The 26,163-nt window shown below is 36.9% G+C and overlaps 1 protein-coding gene across 1 annotated transcript in view; it reads left to right on the forward strand.

Annotated features, from left to right (window-relative positions):
• The first annotated feature begins 4,802 nt into the window (after positions 1-4,802).
• usp20 (ubiquitin specific peptidase 20) overlaps positions 4,803-26,163 on the forward strand; it is a 100,335-nt gene continuing 78,974 nt past the window's right edge. The window contains exon 1 of the mRNA XM_072371786.1: positions 4,803-4,812. The gene's annotated coding sequence lies outside the window, so the exon portion shown is untranslated. The remainder of the gene's footprint in view (positions 4,813-26,163) is intronic.

Below are 26,163 nucleotides of genomic sequence, written 5' to 3' on the forward strand. Positions count from 1 at the left end.
TAAAAACAGAATTTAATAGTGTGCAAACCTCAAGAGCCAATATTTTACTCACAATAGAATATAGAAAACATCAAAAGTTCAAAGTTATACTTTTCATGAAGAATATTAGCTTCTTAATTTTGTTGGCAGTAATTTGAAGAATAGATTTGATTTCTCTGTTCTATTAATATAATTTTGTTTTGGGAGATTTGCATATCATTGTATTCTGTTTTTAATTGACACAGCCCACTCACTCTTTTCTAATTGGGGTATACCTTACCTCAGTATGTGCTTCATTGAAGTTTTCCTTCCTATTTCTATACTCAAATCCAGTATCTTGGCACTATGCTACTTCATCTTGCAGGCCTCATTAATATTGTCTAAAGTAAGCAATATTATGTTGTCAGTTTTAATTTTGTAGAAAACCCTGTTTCATATCTAATAAGTTCACATCCCTTTCTTAATTTTTTTTTAGAAAAGGATAAGAGCTACAAAACAATAACACCCCCCCCCCCCCCCCCATTAGAATGACAGTTATTTAAGGAATCACATTTGTTCAAAAAGAGTTGAGTTTGCGTACAGATGTGTGTTCAGTAAAACTGTTTTCACTAAAAACTCCACCTGCTACCACCCCAATGTGGTAGCAGAGCCTGTGAACCTGTGGAAATCACTGAATATAACTGCATTAATGTACATAAATAATTCATGCGTCTCCTGGGCTCCACCCCATATGTAGATGCAACAGTTGGGGTTACATGTTTGCTTTTAATTAGTCTGTGGTGCACACATCATGTTTCTCCAACTATCTGATGCATCAGCATGAGTCATATGTAAGAAAATCCATAAAGACAAGGCATTGCTAGACAAGGAAAATAAGTGGCTTCGACCTTCATATTTAGAATCTTTTAATACACAGAATGGGAGGGGGAAGTTCGTCATAAATACTGTTAAGTGAGGAAAATAGATTTAACGCAACAAACAGAGACGTACACACACACAATAAAATGAGCACCTACAGTGACAGGAGCTAATGACTTGTTCCACATTGAAATTTACAATCAGTGCTTCAGACTATAGAACGTAAACTTTAATTTCAGCCCCCGTGTGTCCCCTGTCTTCCGTCATATTGTCTGTGACCCAGAAATAACCGTTCACAGTATTTTTGAAGGGTGTCTCGATTCCTAAAATGGGCCTGGAAGAGAGAGGATTGGAGAGCGAGGAGGCTTGCAAGAGAAGCTATGTTGATCAATCTGTCCATCTTTTCAGGAAGCGTTTCTGGCATTCCAGATGTTTGAAGAGGTAATGACACATGGATCCCATATCGTAAACAAGATTAAAAATAAGATACATACTTTGAGGCAAACAGATTTAGTGCTCATTTGACAAATAATGCAGCCATAGACTGAAACAAAACAGTGGTTTGATTAAGCAGACATCTTGCTTATATTTAATTGACATTGATTTCTTTTGTGTATACATCTGTGTGTACGGTTGCTTGAAGTACTTATGAGTAGTCATGAGGTGCCTCTCAATGTGAAGAATGCTTCCTTGGTAAGGACCACGTCATATCCTCCTCAGGCTTGAAGAGATTGCATCCTAACAGCCATTAACCCTGGAAATTTATATTTTGCTGTTGTTTGATAGAAGATATCACAATACTAACAACTTTATGGTGGCATTAAATATGGTGAATACAAAATTTCCCCAACCTCAGTCCATCTTCCATACAAAGAATCATAAGCAGAAGTCCATTTTATGATGTGGCATCTTAGAAATAGAGCCTTTATGGCTCCTTCCTTGTCTTTGGTAAAAATGGTTTGTGACTTAACTGCATTAGACAGCAGCCAGAGCGCTCTCAGTTTGGAGAACCAGGCAGGACAGCCTGCAGCTAAGACCAGGACAACCAGAGAAAAACATTTTCACAACAACAATCAAAAAACCTTAAAAAAAAAAAAATCATAGCAGATCAAGCAAATGCTATATTGTGGATAGCACTTATGGAACGAGATTTGCGGGGGCAAAAGTCTAAGTAGAGATCCTCAGATCTCACTACCCCACCCACCTCCTTCAGCTCTTCCGAAGGGACAACGAATCATCAACATCGTGGTGGAGCACTCAAGCAAAGTTTGTGGGTTGTTCATTGAATACGCCAGTGGAAAATACTTACAATGTGCTTTAGTTTGGCCGCCTTGCCTTGCTGTTTTTTGTTTGTCTAGCAGTGTCCTTTAGTTGAACACACTTCTGAAAGTATCAGTGTGTCATATTTCAAACATGTTGGCATATGTCTGAAAAATGGTTGCCGCTGTGCTGAATGTAACCCTCAATATGCCTGTGCTCCAGGCAAGAAAATGAAATCCAAGTAATTTCACGAGGCTGTCTGGCAAAGTGTGGCAGAGGAGCTGACATCAGAGGGCTGGGATGGCTGCCCTCTCTGTGATACTCCTGCGCACATACAGCGGTGTGGAGATGTGAGACTTGACGTCTGTGAAGCTCTAGAATTCTGCTTCACACAATGTGCAAAAGTCTGCAATGGTTTAACAGAAATTTCTGTGATAAACTAACTATCTCAGTCTCAAATATTGCCATTTAAAAAAAATAAATAAATAAAATAAAAATGCTGTCATACAGTTGGTGTGTCGTGACACTGAAAAGCTTTTCTGCCTTATGCTTTGATAAATTCTGTAGTGCATGCAAGCGTCGAGTTAGATCTGTTTTGGAGTAGAGTCTCTCTTAGCAAACATGTCTGAATATTTCAACATAACAAGTTTCTCACATATAAAAACAGAAATTATGAAGATAACTACTTTATACTAAAAAATTAAGGCATTTTTTTTCTTTTCAACATAATTGCAGACTCATAGCAACACTTTCTGCCACAGTGATTTGGTGGGATAAACTGGAATGATAAGTGTGAGATGTTTGACATATTCAGAACAAAGCTTCAGGTTAGTGTCAAACTGTGAATACAAATAAACAGTGGAGATCATTTCTGAGCACTACAAAGAAAAACAGACATCTGTAAACAAGAAACAGGTTCTGAAATCATCTTTCCAAACCTTACCCTGCTTTACATGGAGGGGAATTCATGTACTCTTGGCACTGTACTCTTACTTGTGACCTGATCACCAATGCTGTGATATTCCTACTTTGTCACTCTTTTTGCACACTTATTGATAGTTACTTTGAGCTACCTTTTCTTTCATTTCCATGATCTGATAACTAAATAATTTCATATTAGCTCAGCTTACGTTGTTTATGCAGCATTTTGAATTAATCGTTGCATTTAATCAAGTGCCGTTGTTGTGATCTATGATCACATCATTAGATCTTATGTAAGTGTTTTACATTATTTGGCCATTGGTTTACTTTTCCATTTATCTGCTGCATTACAAGTTACAAATTTGAGAAAAATCATTCATTTTAGACAGTTATAAAAGGAGTGCCTTGGAAATAGTTGTTATAAATTGTCTTCACTGTGACAGAAAATCTTTACAGCAACACTAAGTGTGTGAACCTTGAAATCATGTGCATCTGATTCGTTCTGATGTACACCGATGCTCATGATGCACATTCATAGACCAAAACTGCCCTGGAGGGGCTGAAACACCACCCTTCATAGCTTTTGGTTTCCAGCTTGGCAACATTTTTTCTAACTACCATCAACTTATATCTTCAAAGAAAGATTGGTGTAAAAATACACCATAAAACCACCTCCGCGAAAATGACAGATTGAGCAAAAATACAGATTTCAACTTATCAACCATTTTTGGTATTTGTAAGTGCAAAACGGCTGTAAACTCGTCGAGGTGGCGTTTTGCGATAGTGAAAATATTTTCATTTTTTACATACATTTTATTTTTCCATAATTTTGAGAGCATTTTAAAAGTCTAGTGGTTACGTTGGTAAACTGTTGGTAGTTCTACCCGAGCTTCAAGTCTTCACCTTTTGTCTGGGAAATCAAAGTTCTGCACAGTGTATTTTGTTCGTTGTAACTCAGAAGAAAGTGAAGTAGTGGTTGTTTCCTACAAAACAACATTAAAAGAAACCTAACGTTTAAACTGACATTTCATTGTGTACGTGTAACACTACTTCGGTACAAATGCTGCACTGCAACATGTTCTTATTCCCAACATTTACTTCCGTACAGCAGCATGTTCTTCCCAGTTATGTTATTTACCAGAGATTGAAATGCAAGTTTTTGTTATCATCACTACCTCACTGAAGCCTCTGTTTCAGACCAACTTTTAATGAAGTTCTTCTCATGTAAAAATGTTTGGTATGCTTTTGAAAATCTCATGCCAAAGTCTTGCAAGTTTGCAGCCTTTGAAAAGGTCTTTTTTCCCCTAAACTTACAATAATCTCACATGGCACTGTAATATATACAATGCAAATCATGTCATACGTGTACTGATTTCATTAATCTCATGTCTTGTCTGTTGCCACAGCAACAGAAGACTGCTTGTCCTGCACCCCTCCAGCTTCACTTGCACTTTGTCGCCTTCATATCCACAACACAGCTGAGCTACCACTTGATCCCAACAATGACCAATCCAGTTGGCTCTCTTCTTCTGCTGTGATGCGCAAAACACCCCTGTGCCGTTATAGGCGGTCTTTAGTGCTAAGTAGTAAGTGTGCTACTTGTATGAAAGTCTGTTTAAGAGTGCACATTACTCAAAATTGGTGAAATTCAACATATCAATCATAATCTAATTTTCTTTTAATTTTGTATAACTTTCCCGCATTTCAAGGCTCAGTCAAATGGTTCAGTCACAGGATTAGGGGGAAGTAATTTCCATCCATTCATTTTCTATACCCGCTTAATCCGTCGGTCGAGTCGCGGGGGGGGGGGGGCCTATCCCAGCTGTCACCACCCTGGACAGGTCGCCAGTCCATCAGAGGGCCACACAAAGACAAACTCACTCTTAAGGACAATTTAGGACCAATTAACCTAACATGCATGTTTTTCGACAGTGGGAGGGAGCCGGAGTACCCGGAGAAAACCCATGCTTACACGGGGAGAACATGCAAACTCCACACAGAAAAGCCCCAGCCAGGAGTTGAACCTGGAACCCTCTTGCTGTGAGGTAACGGTACTAACCACCACACCAGACAATGTCACCAGCAAACAGCATAGTATGCCTTTTTAGATTACTTTTAAAATTCCAGTTAAGTTTACACTGAACAGGGGTATAGAAATGAGTTTTGAATACACAAAAATGTGACAAAGTTTCAAATTTCAATATCAATGCATGACTTTCACCTGTAATATTTTCAGCTGCACAAGAATAGACAAAACATACACAGTGCAGAGAATCCTTTTGGATACATAAAAAATATATAGCTAAACTGTGATGGACTGGTGACCTGTCCAGGGTGTGCCCTGCCTCTCGCCCAATGGCGGCAGGGATAGGCTCCAGCTTCCCCCCGCAACCCCACAGTTGGACCAAGCAGGTATAGAAAATGGATGGATGGATATTTCATCAAAATAAAGGACCTAAAACATCAGATATCCTCACACAGTCCTAGGATAAGATGATGAAAACCCAGTTTCACAAATAAAACAAGTTTTGAGAAAGGTGATCCAATAATACATATCTCCAAGTGACAAAAGTTTGTGAGCTTCAAAAGGTCAGCTTTTATTCAAAGATTAGATTGGAGTCAAATGTTTTCATTTATGAAGAGTGAGTGGCTGTCCTGTTCTATTAAAAATATAAGGATCTGTTATAGAGTGATCATCTGAACACATGCGAGTGAAAGGTTTATAAAACCGTCTTTAAAGAATTCAGACGTCAGAGAAAATTCAAAACCACTGTGATACTCCCCAGGTTTGGTGAAGGACAAAGATTGCTCCAGGAGAAAGGTATGCGCTTCTGCAAGAGTTCGCAAGGGGAATCTGTAACTTTTAAGCAAATAAAGGCCTCTTTCACATCAACTAATGTCATTGTTCATGACTCCATCCTTAGCAGCACACTGAACAACAACTGTGTACATGGCTGGGCTGCAAGGAGAAACTCACCGCTTTACAAGAGGGGCATTGCTCTCCATCTTTGCAAATGATCATGAAGCCAGAAGCCTGCTTTGTGAAGGGTTTACCAAAATAGCACTTGATGCTTTAAATGAAAAAGCTTTCATTATAGTAGAGGGAAAAACACTGCAAATTTGGTTTGGGCGTGTACATATTGCTTTATTTGAGCAACAACACCTGGCTTATACAAGCAATTTCTAAGGGAAAATATCAACACTCAGGTTTCCCTGACATACTTCTTATGCCAAATTTGGAGTCTTGACCTGTAATTCATTAAAAATGTTTTGGGAGAACCTGAATCGCGCACCTCAAGTGAGGAAACCTACCAAAACTTCAGAATTATGGATGGTCTGTATGGAGGAATCAGACAACATTCCTCTACACTTGATTTGCAGAACTGATAAACTGTTACTGGAACATTTTTAAGTAGATTAAATGCATCTCATTGGGTCCACTTAATGTATTTTTCAAACCCATGTGAAAATCTGATGTTTTAGATCATACACATGCAACATCTCAAAGGCTCACTAGTTCCACTATTATGCCCTGACAACCTGTAAAAAAATTATTACTAGTACAGCACAGGTAGTGTCAACAGAGGACTGTGCAACTGATGAATAAGGAATTTAAGATAGAGCCAGAAAAGGTTTTCCTCATTGTCTATGTGAACACTTTCAGAAAAAAAGGTCCCTGCTTATATCTTTTGTGGAGATAATGTGTTCCATGTCTGTATTTTCAAAGGCCCATGTGTTTTAAAAGAAAAAGAGCTGTGTTATGCTGAGTCATGCTCCAGTTCCAGAAACAATAGAGGTGCTAATGTTAGGAACATGGACAAACAACCTGACATCTGCTTCATTAAATATTTTGCAGTCCATTGCTTGTCTGGAAAATGTAAAACTCTTGGACATTAATAGTTTCAGAGCAGCATGGCAGTAACATCACCTGTTTGTTTATAGCTTAGCAGCTCGTTAGCGAATGATTGGCAACACCTCTCAGGGTCCCACATTTGACTGAAAAATGGTGACCAATCAGAGCCTAGGACCCACCCACTTCCCAATTCTTATTCTTCATTTAGGAAAGATTTTATCGACTATATCGAGGACCTTTCACCTTGGACATTCTGTATTGTGTTGTTAGTTAAATGTGAATCGGTTAAAATGATCATTTCTGCCAGTCAGTTTACACTTCTAAGCCCGAGGTCAAAAAAGAAAAAATAGAAAAGTTGTTCTTTTTTTTTTTTCTTTTAAAACTGATGAAGCATAGAACACTTACATTAACAGAAGTACTCAGACACGTTTGTAGAGCTTGGAAGTTAAACTGTGGTGAGGCATACATCAGGACTGGTAAATGGTTTGCATTTATGTTGTGCTTCCCAGGTCTTGTGGACTTCTCAAATTGCTTTACAGTACAAGCCAGTTTCACACATTCCTATGGCAATTCTTATTCTGTACATTCATTTTTCTTTTTTTTCAGATATCAAACACACACACACGCATAGCTTAACAGTTCTTTTGTGGGAACACACTGTATTTCATCAATTGTGCAGCGCAGGCTCAAGGTATGTGCCAAAAGTAGGCCCATGTGATGCCCCAGAACTACTTCAGAACATCAAACAGACTGATGTCAAAGTCCAGTGACATCGATGGGCGAACTGCTTTGTAGTATTCACCACAACTAAATCAAGTCAGACTAAACCAGCTCTGCTGTTCAGCAGATCCTTGTTCTGCTGCTTTCAGCCTCACTATGCCAGAGGCTCACACTCCCAGTTAAGATATCGACAAAGCTCCCCTTCAATAGGCTCCAGAGACCGAGGCATTAAACAATTCACCTCCTAGTAACAAGTGGTTGGGAAGCACACACAGAGCAAGACACAATGTCAATAATCCTTTCTCACATATAAGTCCCCGATCTATCATTGATCAGTCAGCTGTTTTTCTGGGATTTTTTACAGAATCTTTACTTCATAATGAGCTACCATTTGCCATACATTCAAAAGTTTCTGTTTTTTAAAGAAATGTCTGTCTTAATATTGTCTACTCTGACAGAAAGGTTACCTTGTCATAGGATCTCAATCTTATCTGACCAAAGTGACATGGTGACTTAAACTGCACCTATTGCCAGTCCCTGTTCTTTATTTAAAATTAAGGACAGCATTCTTACACATCGTGTGATATTTATTAATAAAGATGAATATCTAATAAGTGTTTATACCAAAATAAAAAGATAGCTTGAAAGTAGAGTATTGCTTGGACCTGTACAGTTTGTCTCAGTCTGTGTAAAAATAGTTTTCCATTCTTGTCTTTGATACATCTGGTGTGCTTTTTGGCAATGATATGCCAAAACCACAGGTGCAAGATGCATCCATATGCAGGTTTGAAACTTGTTCAGGGAAGAGTTTCAATCAATAAAGGACACCAGGGACCTGACCGTCATTCCTCACATTCAGTCCATGTACCTCCAGATGGCTTCGCCTAAAAACAAATTTGACTTTAAAGTAGCTAACTGTCATAGAAAGATATTGACAGATATTAGTGAAGAAGAGGCTGAATATCCCTATTAAGGACAACCCTAACATATAGGAAACATTGTCAAGTTTATGGAAAATTTGTTAGATTTCACATGGTAACCTCAGTTACTCAGTTCTTTGCCCACCGAACTGAGTTGATTTAATGATGAGGTCTGGAAGACTAATTGGTGCAATAGATATTGAATAGAAAAGCAGTCGGACACAAAGAAACAGTTGGGTGCTAAATGACAAAAAAAAAGGTAGCTTGGGTAACCGACAAACCAGTGAACACTTACTGACGTTTAAGAAATAGCAAAGTAACAAAACATCATCTCTGGCAGAGTGCGAGTCACCTGGAGACAGAGTTTTACTAAGAAAATTAAACAGCTCCATCTAAACATCCATTTCAAAATAAACTGTCAGCACACTGAGAGACAGCCTTTTTTATGGTAAAAGTAAGAGTTATTCATGTATTGTAAAAATATAGAGTTTGGACACTTCATATGATTGTATTATTTTATCTGCGTTTCAATATATGATTTAGGTTCCCACTCTGCCCTCCTAATATTTTTCTCATCAGTGCAATGCTGAATAGCACACTGGACTATATGAATGAAAGGTTTACATTTTTCTTTTTCTAAATCAAGAAATTGAGTTATGAATAAATAAATTAATATAGATATTTTATTTTCTACATTTAATTTTTTTTTATTTTCATTATAATGTCAAAAATCCTCCATATTTGTTGCTCTGTAAAGTGTATTTCCAGCTCTTTTGTAGTTTCCTCCCTTGTATGCTGTAGTCATCTGTTCATAGATGGCAAATCATTTTTTGAGTTTCTGTTATATGTCTAAATGTTTAAATGAGTGCTTCAGATAATCATTTACCATAAATGAATGCAATTATTATTTTTTTTACTTTACATTTACTTTGAGAAACTCTAGAAAGCACAAGTAGACATGCAGTCTGAGAGCGAAGTGTATATTGCAATGAGATTTTTAAGATATGATGAAGCTTGGTCATGTAGAATTTCATATGGGAGAATTTCAAATTCTATTCTGATTTTAACAGGGAGCCAATGAAGACAAGCTAAAACTGGAGAAAAATTACCTTTCCTGCTAGTTCTTACTGGAACTATAATAACACCAGTCAGTGCATCACCCAACTTTTTTGGCTTTGTCCTCAGGGGGCTGTGAGCAGTTGGCACAAGAGTCAGTTATGTGTCAGTTAGACTGACACAGATCCAGTCTAACTTCACCTTAACAACCAATCACAGCAGAGCATCCTGTCCTCCTTGTCCTCCCAATAGTTGTTCAGTTTTTTAGTCTGAACCAAAATGGTGGAATGTGTATGGGAAAATATTATCCATGCAGCCAATTAAAAAATTCTAAAAATTATGTAAATAAATGAACAAGCTCATTTTTATAGTGCACTTTCATTTACATTTTAATTTATATGGCATATTGGAGCTCATGTCATCATAATACTCAGCAAATATTAAGACGAAAGATGTATTCAGTCTGTTGGGACAAGGAACAGTGGGGGCTTTAACATTTCTGATTGATTCAAGAACTTTGCTAAAGAGATGCAAGGCCTCTGGGAGATCTGCTATAAGCCTCTTTAAGATGTAATGTCGAGGTTTAATGAGATCTGCCAAAAGCACTTTATTACAAGAAAGAGATAGAGATGGAGTCAATAAGGTCAGTATAGAGGGAAAGGAAAGGGAGCCTTGTATCTACCAGCAGACGCAAAAACAGGGACTAACACAAGAGAGTGCAATTATCTGTGGTGCAAAAGGTTATTGACATCTTTAGATGTCACACAAGTCTGTTTTTTCTATATTGCATTTTTAGTAAGTTTTAAGAAAAAGTTAGGCTTTTTTTTCCTTCTGGATACATTTTCATTTGCCACTCTTTCAAATGCATTTATTTAGTTTTATTGGAACAAAGTGAACCATCCATTCCTTTCCAGCACTTCATAGCAATGACATCCCATTCAAACCAGTACTACTTTACTACAGTCAAACATCCTTTAAAACTGCTGTAGTCTTTGATATATGAACAAATGAGTACAAGGAAAAATAAGAAAATAATAGAATATTCAGTTATATGAAGAGTCTGCCAGATACACAAAGGGCATATCAGTGCTATTTCCACAGGAGAGGACCTGATGGAGGTGTGTCTGAAGCGGAAGCAGAGAATAACAGTGTTTCTTGTGTAACGTGTGTGTCCTGCCAGCAGGCAGCCTCTGGGGCGCCTAAGTGTACCATCTGTGACCGGGTCTGCCATGCTATCATACCCTGTACCACTGCCACTGATGATGAGGATGTGTTGGAGCACATGACGTATGCTCTTACTGCCAGAGCACAGCAGTTAGGAGCCAACAGGAAGCAGCGTCATTTGTTTTTCTGTCTTCAGTTAGTTATAAAGAAACAACAAGAACGCAGGGCACAGCAAAACAAGCCCATCCTTTTTGCTTTGAGCTTTTGGACATTCTAATTTAAAAAAAGGATAGTTTGCTGATCATTTGTGATGATTTGTCCTCTGTCTCATTTCATAAACATGTGCAAGCCACACAGAGGAATGTACAGTTCTGGAAGGTATATTCTTTGTCCTGACCCACTCTGACAAAAGTAACAAGCAGAAATAAAGCAGAAATAAATCATAAATAAATACGTACATTTCCACAAAATGTTTGACACACAACATAGCCACATCGACATTTCCTTCAATCAAAACAAATTAAATGGGTCATTTGCTGGGTCATTTTGCCTTTAAAAACGACCCATACGGGCATCCTTTAATTTACCTTTACCCTAATTTACTTGTGACACACTCAAATAAAAAGAGAGGGATAAATGCTATTTGCTCCAACTGTGCTGCGTCTGCTTTTGTGCCACTCTACCTATTTTCTTTGAATATTTCTAAGATGTATAATTTGGGAAGACTGGGTCAAGAGATGTGTGGACTTTCTTGAGGTATATTCCAAAATATTAACCACAATATTTAAGTTTTTCACAGTCCCTGAGATGAACATCTTTTCAAACAAGCTCTCCATTAGCTTGTTACATTATTGTACAATATTTTGTGTACACACACTGTGGGGTTCCAGAATGCAATGAGATTCAGGAAAGATTCATAAATAAATAGATAAAAGTCACAGTGGTGATGGGTGTCGGTAGGGGCAAATATTCATGATGCTGTCAGAGAGCTCAAGAAATCACAAAAGCATGTGGACTAAGCTCCCTGCTGCTCTAAGATGGATCACTGCTGTCCATCACTGCACACTTTGCAACATGTTCCATCAGCTAAACACAAAGCATGACAAGGAGCTCCTCAGGAATAACTTGGTGTTTAACTGAGTGCTGTGTCCAAAAGTACTGCACAAAATGAGATAAAAGTGTGCCAGCAGTAACAGAAGACACATGCTGTGCCTGTATTGTGCATTGCAAACATAATAACTTATTTTTGTTAACAAAGTATCTGAAAAACTGTTGTAGATTTATGAGAGAACTGGAATACAGGAACGGTCAGAGTACAAAGTCTCTCCTTAAACATTGTGGTTGCAGAGGTGACAGAGATCCAAGAATCTGACTAACTTAACCACAGCATTCATTGGCCACCAGAAGGGATTTTTCTGGAAAGACTTCTGATAGTGCTGCATTTCACAGATCTGGACTATGTGGGAGAGTGGCCAGATGGCAAAAGAAAGCAGCCTGGAGTTTTCAAAAAGGCACAGAAAGATTCTAAGTACATGATGCAAAAGACTGGTCTTATTGAATAACTTGAATAACGTTAACACTAACAACTTGTATAGCAATTTGATATTCTTATTGTATTTTAAGGGCATCAGCGCCATCACACCTGAAATGAAGCATGATGATGCATCCTTTCAGCAAGTTTACCTGCATATATACTGGGAAAAACTGATAGAACAAGGAATTTTGACCCATTATTGTCTGATATAGAAATCTAGCTGCTCAGTGGTCCTGGGTCTTTGTTGTATCTTGCATTTCATAAAGCTGCAAATGTTTTCAATTGGTGAAAGGTCTGGACTGCAGCCAAGGCAGGTCAGTCCAGCACCTGAATCTTTTGCTATGAAGCCATGCTGTTATAATAAATGTGGTTTAGCATTGTCTTGCTGAAATATAAAAAGCATTTCCTGAAAAAGATGTCTCGGGTGTCTGGGTGGGAGCACATGTTGCTCTAAAACCTGTTTTTACCTTTTAGCATTGATGGAGCCTTCCTAGATGTGCAATCTGCTAGTTCCATGGCATTAATATACTTTCCATTCCATCAGAGATACAGGTTTTTTTAACTGAGCACTGATAACAAGCTGAATAGTTATGAGTCCTTGGTTAGGAGGATGTGGTAAAGAAGAAGGAATTCACAGAGGAGTTTTCCACTTGACCTGTCTTTAGATGAGTTTTGGCCCACAGAAGACTGGTATTTTTGGATGCTCACATATGGCTTCTTCTTTGTATAATATAGTTTTAACCTGCATTGCACCTGCATAGCACGGTGGACTGTGGTGACAAACAATGATTTCTGGAAGCGTTCCTGTGTCCAAACTGATTTCCATGAAAAATTATACCCCTTTTTAATGTATTGTCAGCTTTGTGAATGAAGATCATGGGCATTCGATATAGATTTTTGGCCACATTCCTTACACACAAATATGTCTCTAGATTCTCTGAATCTTTTGATGATACTGTATGTTGAAGATGATGGCATATTCAGAGTCTTCACAATTTTACATCACGGATCATTGTTCTGAAATTGCTCCACAATTTGTAGATAGAGTTTTTCACAGATTTCTAAACCTCTGCCCATCTTTACTTCTGAGAGGCCCTCTCTATCGAAGGTGCTCTTTATATACCCAACCATGTCACTGATCTGTTGCCAGTCAACCTAATAGTTGCTCCATGTTTCTTCAACTTGTTTCCAATGACACAACTTACCTTTCTAGCATTTTACTGCCCCAGCCCCAACTTTTTTGTGTCCCGGTGCTGCTATCAAATCTCTTGCTTTCAACATTTGATGTTTTCTAAACTCTATTGTAAATCAAATATTGGTTCATGGAATCTGAAAATATTTGCATTCTCTTTTTATTTACATTTTACATAGTTCTGATGTATTAGAGAAAATACAACATGCATGTTGACAAATAATATAAATGCTATTAATAAGCAGCCTCCAAAAAGGGAGCAAAGACAGATATTAGGCAACTAATATTCAAAGAGGAAACAAGTAGGATTTATTGTCGTATTAGAAATGTAATATCACAGACTTGCAACAGTAGCCTATTTACAGTTTATTGCATGCTACCAAAAAATTTACTGTAAGTCCAATACTGATTTTCTTTCATTTCTGATTATGTTAAGTAACAACTCCTGTATTGTTTGTTTCAACATCTTTGAGTACTAAATGACCCACTGCATTTACCAGCTACTCAGCATATGGAGCAGAGGACATGAAATATGCCGAAAAAGTTATGAAAAGCAAAGAAGAGCTGTGGATTTGAGTGATTATTCATTGAGTTTGTGAAGACAATAAAATCCCAAAGATATCACTCAGTTGAACTATGAAATATTTAAATAAGAGTACAACTGTGATTATTGTCAAGATAAAGGATGACCTGTACCTATAGATTATCAATGACCACTTAAAAAGTTTATTTTCTGAAATACACACAAGTCAAATGGTTCATTGTTTTGCCAGTATGTCTGTTTTACTGTGCAGTTTAGCAAATTTGAATTGCATTACACTGAATTAAAACTGTCTTAAAGACCCCTGCAAACAGTCTACAAATCTTATGAGGTAATTATTAAGACTTTGCAAATTTCCATTTCTATTTTTATACTCACAGTCTTTTGAATCAGATCAGGGGAAAAAAATGTGGGCGCTTTTCCTTCAGTGCAATGACAAAGCCATCGTAAGAGACATCAGCATCCCTGTTAATACTCAACAGAAGTATGAACAGGTGACAAAACACAACATTAAAGAGATTCACAGCCTTTTCATTCTGACTGTGAGGATTATGAAGATAAAGGAAGAATACCACCAGATCCCAGTGGTAATCCTGAGCCTGATGACAGTTTCGCTATGTTGAGTTTAGCCAATTAAAAAAGAAGAACATGCTACCAACAGGATCAATAATAGCTGAGCTGTGAGTTCAGGTATTCATTTTCTAAAAATTAAAGGAGGAAGACCGTTTTCAAATGTGTTGATATTACAACAAACAGTTGTAACAGTATAAGGCTCTATTTTACCATAGAGTTCCTCTTACCCCGATGCTAATGTTAAAGCTAACCCACTCAAAAGGATATGCTATAATGCAAAGTTTAGTAGATCTAATGTTTACCATAGTCACTGTTTTAGACTTGCATTTGAGCTGATATTTGTCAATTAGCTTGCACAACATATTACATTATTCAGAACTATTAGTTATAAATGCAAATGTTAGTACGTTTCTTCGGCATATTCTAAAGTTGAGATAGTTCTGTTACCATGTTTATTACCATTAAGATGTCACTCTTGCCTGCATTCAAAACTTGGGAGTCTTGCGCATCACCAAAGTAATAAAATGAGTACTTTTGAAAACAGATTCTCCTGGGGTTTTTTTATATTCATCTAATAGCTGTATAGACTAATTGGCCCAACGATACACAGACATTTCCTTCCATTGAGCTGAGACTGTCCTGCTCCCCAAAATGTCCTCATGTGCCATTTGTTCATGTGGTCAGATATGGTCAATAATTACATTCAAAACATATGTGACTTCCAGTGCTGGTGAGAGTAACTTCATGTATGTGGTATAAATTGGCATCCGTGATATTGCCATGTAGTAAAAAGGGTTCCTTTGTTGCCCTACCCATAGTTATTTTTGTAACTTTACCCAAATGGTTTTGATTTCTAACCCTAGCCAAAAGAAGTTTTATTCCTAAACTCAACCAGAAAGTGACAGTTTCACCATCACATGATGTGTTTATATGTAACCAAGACATTAGGGTGATGGTCACATTGTAAAAATTATGTTTTACATTTAACCATGATTGTTTTCTGAATCTAATCAAGTTGTGTTTTGGCTAAACCCAACCAGGGAGAGAAAAAAGTGCTTTTGTGAAAGGTCGTTGTGTTATTGACTAAACGAATGCTGGATTTTATCTCATGTCACTAAAAGCCCTACAGTTGAAAGCACATGGCTAACTTGCTTCATTCACGCTTCTTTGACTTTCAGGAGCAACACTTTATAGGATGCCACTAATAGCCATATTGGCGGATATGAACAAATGACTTGAGTGACCATTCCAGTTGGAGGACTTTTTGTTGAGCTTCATGCTACCCTCCAACAGGACTCTGTTTATATTTATTCTAGGATTCAGATTCTTGTGGAGTGTGAATGTAATAATTCCACAAACATGATCTTTGACCTGAAAGACACTTGATAAGGTAGAGCAGAAAACGGGAAGTTATTATTTTTTTAATATGAGGATTATGAAGAACAGAGTGAAAAGTACGATCACTGACTCACCAAAACTCACCATTGACACAGACACCAAGGAGCCACTGCCATCTGTAATAGCTATTTTACAAGGTCAATATAACTTAAATATGCATTATTTATACATCTACAATCTGTCTTTCAAAGCAGCTGTCTAATACTTCAGAAGGATGATAAACTATTACGGTTAAAAAATGGTTGTTTTCTGGTGGCTGTTGGGATCCATGATAACAGGCGTGAAGTTTGGACCCAAAAGCGGACCAGCCAGAGACAAAACTAAGACCCAAAAGTCTTAATTGTACTCGCTAAATGAAAGCACCGCTTAGCAGGAAACTCCAGTGAACTTGAAAATTACTCAAAATGAATTAATTAAATCCAGGAGGCATGGATACTGTAAAAGACTGAAAACTAATAATGAAATCAACAAAGAACTAACTAACAAGAAAACTCAGGAGACTAAACAATGACAGGGCATTATCAGTTAATTGGAAACATGGATAAACAGGATAAACAGGACACTGACTTACAAAATAAACAGGAAACTGGAAACTAAACAAAGCCGTGAACAGAACACACTAAAAACTAAACAGAACACAAACTGAAAGTAATAAAAACCTGAACAAAACCGGACTGAGGACAAATACTGGTGAGTCTGGGAAGCTGAGATAATGAACTAAAATCTTAACAAAGATCAGGACTGAGAAAATAACCAAAAAATAAACTGAGACCAGAACTGAAAAATAAACAAGAACAGAACTGAGAAAACAAAAGCAAAAATAACAATTGAGGAAAATCATAAAAGAGAGACGAGAAACAAAAAGGGACATCAAAAATAGACAAATACAAACAGAGAAAAAAATAGTTCAAACCAATTACTCCAAAACATACTAGGAACAACCACCTGGGACAAGGCCCTGAGGTCGACCCAGGACCCGCTGGAGAGACTATGTCTCTCGATTGGGCTGGGAACGGCTCGGGGTCACCCAGGATGAGCTGAAGGAAGTGAGGGACAGGGATGCCTGGGCTTCTCTACTCTCCTTATTGCCATCGTATCCCCATGTGGACTAAGCGGATGAGGAGATGGATGGATGGATACTCCAAAACACAAACAAGGAAACAGAATAAAACATGCAACACAGAAAAAAATAACAAAACAGACAAGGAAATCTAAACCAAAGTCACAAGATAACACAGAATAACCACAAACCCTAACAGTGGCTTTAACACCTTGTTTCTGACCTGCTGGGAGATCTTAACAAGAAATTCAGGGTCCAGTCAAATAGTCTGAGGAATTACCTCTTATTGTCTTTTACTAAACTCTTCCTTCATGGAAAAACGTCATGGAGTTCAGGAAAAATGAGAGGAAAAATCCGTACGGACTTAGGAAAAGACAACCATGCAGCAGTGTTTTTTGTTTTTTTTTTTAAATCACACTTACACTAAGCTGTGATGTGGGTGGGAAACTACAGACATTCAATAAATATTCTACAAAAGGTGCTAACTGACACACTTAATTGCTGATTTGATAATCAGGAGAGACTTGAGGGCAACAGAGGGCGAGCTTAGTGTGTAGTTAGAGTTAGCAGGTGACAAAAATTACAAATGTAGGGATGAAGAGGATAGAAAGGGATATCTTCAAGAAAAGCATTTGATCTGTGTCAGAAAAAATGTGGTTAGAAAGTAAAGTACACTTCACAAATCAGGTGTAAAGCTGCAGATGTTGTGGTGTGCACTGTATCAGAGTTCTGTTTGTTTTATCCTCCGTAATATGAAAATGATTCCAGCATGAGCTCCGTATTGCATAAAACTGGAACCAGCTGTTCTAGGATCAGGACCTGACAGAGATGTTTTCCTTTTTTCTGTTTCCATCACAAATCTCTCAGTGTCTAAATAAAGATTAAAACTATTGGAGGTGAAACAAGAGCCATAAAACAATCTGCATTAAAACTTTCAAGTCTGATATCCATTTGCCTGATATGGAATATAACTCATTTAAGCGTTAAGATAGTTTATTTCAGGAATTTGCTTTCATTTAGGAGATTAATGCTCGTCTTCGAGGAGAGCCTTTAAAAATATCAACAATAAAGATATGGACTGTATTTACTAGGAGGAAAGTACAGATAAAAAAAAACATTTTAAAAAACCCAAATGATCACAATAGTTATCTTATTAAGTTTTGACCTTTAAATAGCAGATTTATCCTTGAACTAACCCATATCACCTAAACTAACTGGTCATGGTGTGTTGCCCCCAAGTGGAGACACTGTGGAAAGACAACAAGATTAGAGAGCAGACCTTAAGAGTAAATGCCATACCATCTATCAGTACACTCAGTGGTGGTAAGCAACAAGAAATAAATGTCTTAGGTAGGCTATTTATACTTTGAGTGTGTCCATTCTGTTGATTCATCCCACCACAATGCTACATTTCAGTATGATATCCATTATAGTTACTGCATTTGTCACTCATTATGTCACAAAACAAAATCAAACACATTTAATCACATTTTTATCATGTAACCTTTGGCTATGAATGATTTCTTAAACATAATGTTCTTAATGGTTTAGGATAAAAGATTGCCATTGCAGTAAAAAACCTGACAGTTTGCTTGCCAAGATCAATAACCAGATTTCATTTTCTTTAATTTACTGCAGCAATGAGCCTTTGTCTTCTTTGAAATACAGCTGGTGCTTTGGGCAGGTTCAGCAAAGTGTAATTAAATCTGGTTGAAGTACTTTTAATGAGTGAAATAGTTTCCTATTCACTTGTTTCATAATATGTATATTTTTTTCCATACAAAAAAGAGATCTTTTTATTTTTTTTACAGACTTGCCTGTTCAAGAAGTTTGAATTAGCTCTGCATCTTGTTAATGAACAATCTTAGAGTCTATTTGTAGAAGTCTAGTATAATATAGATTCTGTGAACTTTCATTTCTTCTATTAAAAGTTTTGAAGATAACTTTTTAGTTTAACTTTTTTTTTTTTAGTTTTTAGGAACTTTTGGTTAGTTACACTGATGCACAATTAATTCAGTACAAACAACAGACCAAGAACCTTAAAGCATTTGATTATCAATTGTAAAATTACAAGAAAGAATATTTACTGCAACAATACTGCAAACTGTTAGAGTAACAGTTTATAGTCTCTGTCAAAAGCAAAGACGAAGATTTTTTTATGAAATTATTTTGAGGCATTGGACGATAAGAGTGCCAACATGAGTTTTAGTTATTCTTTTAGCCATTTTAGTCATGTAATTATGGATTCTGTGCATGCAAAGGCAACATTCACATGGTAAAAGAAAAAAATGTTATGTCACACAATAAAAGAGAAATCTGACAAGAAATTTGCTTTCCTTTAAAGATAACCAGAATAACATCACAAGAAGTCTGCCAGCTTAATAAGTGACTTCACTTAACTTGGAGACATGAAAAATATGTGTTCAACAAACACAGAACCTCTCATAAAGTGTAAATGCCTGCAGTTCATCTTTGTCACGGTGACATAATTCACATTTAAAGTATACAGTTGAAAAGACCTGTCTATCTATTCTTGGACAACCCCAAAAAAGCAGCTGTTCAGAGAGATCTGCATCCTCAGGTGAAATAAACAAACTGATCGTGACAAGTCTCACACTCAAAAGCTTTGCATCCTACAACAAATATAACATAATTCAAAGCAATGAGTTCGGGCCAAATAGTAGATTGAACTTTGCTTTAAAATCTATGCGCTGCAGTCCTTTTTACATTTCCACCTCATACACTGTAATGAAAAATAGGTATTTTAGCTAATAAAATCAGATAGATGTTCTTTATTGAATGGGTTATACAATTAGTAACTTATTTATAGCCATGTTTACCTCTCATATTAGAGGACAAGTACATGGCTGGCTTCCTTCAGCGAAACAAGAAGGAACAGATCAAACTTATCTTATAATTTATTTATTTATTCATTTTTTATGAATTCTTTCTTCTTTTTTTTTCTTTTATGTGCTCATACAGTTCACACGTTACTGCTGCCTGCAGTTTCTTAGTCTGTTAAGCTTGGCAGGAAGCTATTCCTGCCAAACTTCCTGAAGCCTTTCGTCAAAAGCTCAAGATATGGATGAATGTGTAGGAGTCCGCAGAATGGACATATAGATGCCTCCTGTTTGGATTCCTGATCATTTTTCTGTCTCAGCTGCATATACAAGAACAAACATTTTTCACATTTTATCACATATTCTTTACAAACTCAAGCAACAGAACAAGTGAATTATCTGATTTTAGATCAAATAATCTGGTTCATGTACAGTGTGACATATATATATATATATATATGTATATGTCCTCATACAGATAAAAGGAATCTGCGTGGGATGGGTAAGAAGTAGGATGCCAAGGCTAAAATATTTATCAAAGTAGCCATGTCGCCACATTTCATATAAGTCATTCTGTTAATGATGGTATTTCATGTTTTAGTGACAAAAAAAGCAATCTGAAGGCGGCAGTTTCAGCACATCTCATGGCTCTGCTCATAAAGTCACACAGTACAATCTGTGCAAACACTTTTGGGGGGAAGATGGTGGCTCCTCAGCCACTAATTCTGACACGCTCTTCAGTGTTTCAAGAGAAGTTGCTGAAAAAAATTATAAATCTATGAATTAAACATACTTATATCATTTAACCTCTAAGTTCCATTCTTTTCAATCCCAATTAGCTGAAGCATCTATTTAGCTGTTTCTTGTAGTTCCATTTCCACTCAAAAATGGGTTTTGCGTATTGCTTCTTCACTTTGATTGAAGAATTAAACGTTTTTTTTTTTTTTTACACATTTATCACTATCCATGTTAAGTCAAAGGTTAAAACATGAAACATTATTTAGAAATAATATATTTCATTTGTGAGCCAGACATGGTCCAATTAGTCATGTATACTTCTTGAAAACTTGTAACTTGTTTTAATCAGAATTTTGATCAACCATAATTTTACGATTCATTTAAAAAGAAAAGGGCATTAAAACTCAAAATGATACTTGCGTGCATATTGATAGTCTTTTAGGTTCTTGTTCTTTTTTCCCTTTAAGATGTTAAAAGCATGTACATAACTATTGGGTGAGTAAAAGCTGTATAAATCACACTGCAGTGTTCCATGTGCAGATGTGAGCTGGCTGCCATCTAGTGGTGGCGGCTCAACTTTACAGTCATTGGACATGAGATGTTCTGTACAAACATACACAGTACAATAGGTTGAGTCTAACGTGATATACTACTTTCCTTCTGTTTCTCTTGTTTTTAAACTTTACTTTTCACAAGGTTTCTTATATTTGTTCTTACAAAAGTTTGTCGTCTCGATCACCGTCTCTTCTGAAAAATAGTTTCTAGTGCCGTTGTATTTTTTTGAGTGGTTTAGCAAAAGCTTTTGTTTTAGGTTTATCTGCAGATTTTAGAATTAACATTTCAACTTGATCTTGACCCATGTTAACCACCAGTTCTTAATTACATCACAAACTGAGGGAACAACTTCTTTTTATGCTTTCTCGTCTCATGGACTTCTCCTGTATTTTGGGCATTAGTCATTTCAAATTGCATCGTGTTAGTCAGCTGCTTACAGAGCAGTGTTGATTATTCAGATGAGGATTGAGATTAGAATACTAATATTTACATGACCTCATGTTAAATTTCCTGGAATGGCTAAACTTTTGTAAGCTGCACCCTGCTACATGGCACTGATTGCATTTTGAATTTTGTTGTACTGTATGCATCACGACAATAAAGAAATTCAATCTAACTGAATACATTTTTAATTTATTTACTTTAGTTAGATTAAATAATGGAAATAATTCAAGAATAACACTCTCTGTATCCATATTTGTTTGGTTTGTCTAGTTGTACCTGGAGATTATCAGTCATTTCTAAAACAATCTTTACTTGTGTTTTGCTTTTTTTCTTTGTTACATTTTCAATATGCAGTCTTTCAAAAGGTTCTCAGTCCCAGGTCTCGTTTTTGAAAGTTTCTGACAATGCACTCAGCTGTGGAGGATGGGAGAGTTTTTCTCTGATCTGACAGAATGGCCTTCTCTTTTCCAATAAAACAATCCATGCCTTTTTCCCCAGAGTTGTTATCTCTGGTTCTTGCCATGTTCACTAGCTTGACAATAATTTAGAAAGTGAATGCAAAGCCAAGTGCAGAATCATTAGATGCAGTTCATGGCATTAACTATATTTTATTTTTTACTATCTGAACTTTTGCTACCATTAAAGAAGTTGTATTAACACCATCTGGCTTCTCCCTCTCCTTCAGTGTTATAAATCCTTTTTGTGCATGTAAAAACTCTGCAAAAACCACATTCAAGTTGTTTTCTACCTCAGAAAAGAATGTTCATGAACTAAAACATCTAATTTATATCACAGCCATTTTATTTGTGGTCTGTTTGTATCTAATTTGAAACTAACAAAAAATGAGTAGCTGCTTTACAGCCCAACACCGTGGACCAGTTAGAGCAGACTGGACGTCTCAGGAGGGGGCATTGAAGAGACAAAAGGACACATTAAGTGATGTCGAAAGTAAGGCATGAGAAAAATACTGTTTGTTTTTGTTGGGGTTTTTTTATATTACAGAATGTTAATCTGTGCCAGTACGCTGTACATGAATGAACATGACATTAGCTCTTTAAGAAAGGCATTTTCATGCTTTCTGTGACAGATTATTTCAGTTTGGCGCTTTTCCTGTGAATCAAATACCAGTTTATCTCATATTTTATGTAACAACCTGATGAACATCATGGAACCCTTCAAATTTAAAAAAAAGCATGGTACAATTATTTCCTAACATACGAGAAAATGCTGAGCAGCTTCCATTTCAAGACTCAAATTACTGCCAACATTCAATGAGATTATGAATGTCTTGCAGAAACAGGATTTTCTTGTCAGTAAAATCCTTCAAAGACTTAAAATTCAAAGACAACTGCAGTTTTTTGTTGAGACCATAAAACTAGATTTCCCAAGGAGCAGGTTTGGTCAAGCTTTACAGAGGAGCTGAACCAAGGCCTGGGACTCAACAGACGCAAACAAGCCAAGATTAGAAAGTACATGTAACAGAATTCCACCTTTGAATAAGTCATCATCTCTGACTGTAAACTGAAATAAGACAAGAAAAGAAAGAAAACACAGCCTACAAGAAAATCTGGACACAATTTCAAGTTTAAACAAGCTCAAGCTCATAGCTCGTTTAGTTTTGGTCACACCTGAAACTTCAAGCGGGACTCTTCAAGTTAGCAAAACATCAATTTATCAGTGACTGGCATCAAACAGCAAAATGCAAAGCCTACCTCAAAGTTTAACTCGTGGTTGATATTCACTGTGGCTCTGCCAACGTTACGCGTTTAACGTGTCACACAGGATGTCAAGAAACAAGCCTGCGGTGGAAAACCTGAATTACAACCTGCTTGTTAATTATTAGTTATTCAATTTATTCACCAGAGAGCTAATTAAAGTGTATATTAGTAGCTGATACGTCTCAAAACTAAATTAATCTCAAATTGATTATAAGCTTAAAGGAAAATGCTACCAACTAAATGCTGGGTATTGTAGTTTTTAGTGGTTAAACAAGAGCAAATGGCACATTTGTTGTAAACCATATTCAGCTTCAGATTGGTTTGGTGATCTAATCTGTATTCACATCAGCAGGCTGATCTTAAAATAAAACGTTCGGGGTGATTAGCATTTATTACACTTTCACTTACCTCCTTCAGTCACTTCCTGCTCAGCAACCCAGTATAGCTGATTTTTCTTGTTTGGTTTGTTTTGACTTCTATCAGGTTTGAAATCAGCCAAAGTACTGCCAGTTTTGATTAATGACAGTTGCCGTTTTCGTGGACAAAGTGTTGCAATACCTGGCGTTACCCAGTGGATGTCAGCCCCCCCTTTGTTTTACATTCCTGTAAGCCCTGAAGAGCAGGGTGCCTTGAAACTGCAACATGTGAGCAGTTTATGTGAAAGCTAACAAAAGCCTCAACCTTTTACAAACCCAAACAACTGAAATCCACAGCCAAACATTTCACATATCTGAACAGAGGAATGACCATCAACTCTGAGTAATCCTTCTGATACAGATGGGGGGGGGGGTCTACTTTAGTGCCAGCTGCTAATCCAAACCCTGCAGAATAGAGAGAACAGCTTAGAGAAACAGAAATAGCTTGAAGCCGTCATAATTTTTATCTAGGCTATGTGACAGGTGTTTGGGGATAGCTTGAGACCTGAAAAGTGAATCAAAACTGGAATGGCTTATTTAAATAGGCCAGACATGTACAAGTCAGAAGGATATAGGCCCAGATTATTTCCTCTACAGCACTTCCATATAATACTCATGTGCAAAAATGGGAAACTTAATTCATTACATTTGTGGTTTTGTTTTACATGCCACAGCAACTACTGGGTGGACATTTGAATTTTGTGAAATTTGGTACAGACCAAACACACGGGGCAATGCAGTCAGAGGCCAAGAAGCAGCCTGTGGTCCACTTTAATTCTGCCAACAATGTTGTCAGATTTGAAAACAAAACGCATACAAATAAATCAATAAAAAGAACTGCATACTTCTCTATTAATCTCCAGTCTGTTAACCAGCACGGCCAATCTGCATTTAAACAGAACTCAAGGTGTCTTGCAGTTGTGGCGGCAGAACCAGACTTCGGATTAAGGCTCAAAAGGAAGGAAAATTCAACTCAGAATGTAGCGCTTTTAACCAAGAGTGGCCATGTAAATACGACTTTATATTCTTTAGATAATATTTGGATGATAGTGGCAGCTGACATACTCTAACCATGTTTCAGTTAATTGTGTAATCTTCTGATTACTTAAATCAATTTGGCCTTCTGGGGAGAAAAAAAAAAACAAAAAAAAAAAAAAACAGGCTGCACATCTCTGACATCTGTGTTCCGCACATTAACTTTAATCCACCGTGCCATCATCATGGCAAAACTTAAATTTTTCTAATCATCAATGTTCGAATACCCCCCAAAACATGAAGATTTAATCAGCATCAGCACGGAGTTTGTTGCCAGTTATTACAAATAATTAACCGACTCCGCATTTCTTAAAGCACAAGTAAAAAAGAATTTAAAAACAGTCACGGCTCAAGAGTTTTTGCTGAGGTATAAGAGTTTACTGATTTACCAATGAGGACAGCTTAACAGCTCAAGTTGGGTGTTAGATGGACACTGCTATGATATGCTGTGAGGTTTAGGATGGACCAAAAAAAATGGACCTCAAGCAGTGGAACAGGAGGGTAGCTGCTGCTTGGGGACATGGGGGTCCTTCTCAATCACAAAAATTCTGTAACATAACAGTCTAACAACGCACATGGTATATGTTCTGGGAAATAAACTCAAGTTATGTTCAAGTTTTGGGGTTAGATAACATATTGGACTGACTTTTGGTTCGAGAAGGTTGGATCTATTGGAGTATTTCTGCCTTAGAATACTTACAATATGCCAAACAACTGCGTGTTTGTATGGCATCACTCAAAATCTTTTCATCAGTACACTTTCGGTTCTTCACTTTGACATCGATGTAACCACCCTGGCAGCTTCAGAACATTTGAGGAGAAACAGGAAATCAGACTGTAAAATGTCCCATTTGATCAACAGTAAAACATGCAACAAACAGAAGATATTTTAAAAGCAAGAACGTGCCACTGTAAGTATCACACTTTGACCATCTCTTGTACATAAACATTTTTATTCAGCCTGATATAGGTTACACATGAAAAAAAAATTAATTTCTAAGAGAACTACTTCCCTTTGTGGAGCTAATGATATGACTTTTTTCTTTTTAAATAAGCTTCAGATCCCCATTTGACAGCTATCAACACCAGCTGTCACAGGCTGCGAGGAATAACCATAAATCACATGCTACAACTGACCTGAGGCTAGTTTTAAATCTTTAACAAAAAAAAAAAGAAAGAAAACATTCCCCCCCCATTATGTTTTCTCACTAAATGATATGGAATGTTATCTTAGAAATGCAGGTAGAAAGAAAACTTCTCTGCAACAGCAGAAATCTAGATAAGAAATGGAAATTTTTTTTGAAAAAGAAAAAAGGTTCCCAGAACTCTGTTCCCAGGCTGCTACTGTGTGTGAGGCATCAAGAAAATACCTTTCTCAGTCCAAAGTG

The sequence above is a fragment of the Leuresthes tenuis genome, unplaced genomic scaffold (genome assembly GCF_036924035.1).
Source record: "Leuresthes tenuis unplaced genomic scaffold, fLeuTen1.0.hap1 SCAF_19, whole genome shotgun sequence".
Classification (NCBI taxonomy): domain Eukaryota; kingdom Metazoa; phylum Chordata; class Actinopteri; order Atheriniformes; family Atherinopsidae; genus Leuresthes; species Leuresthes tenuis.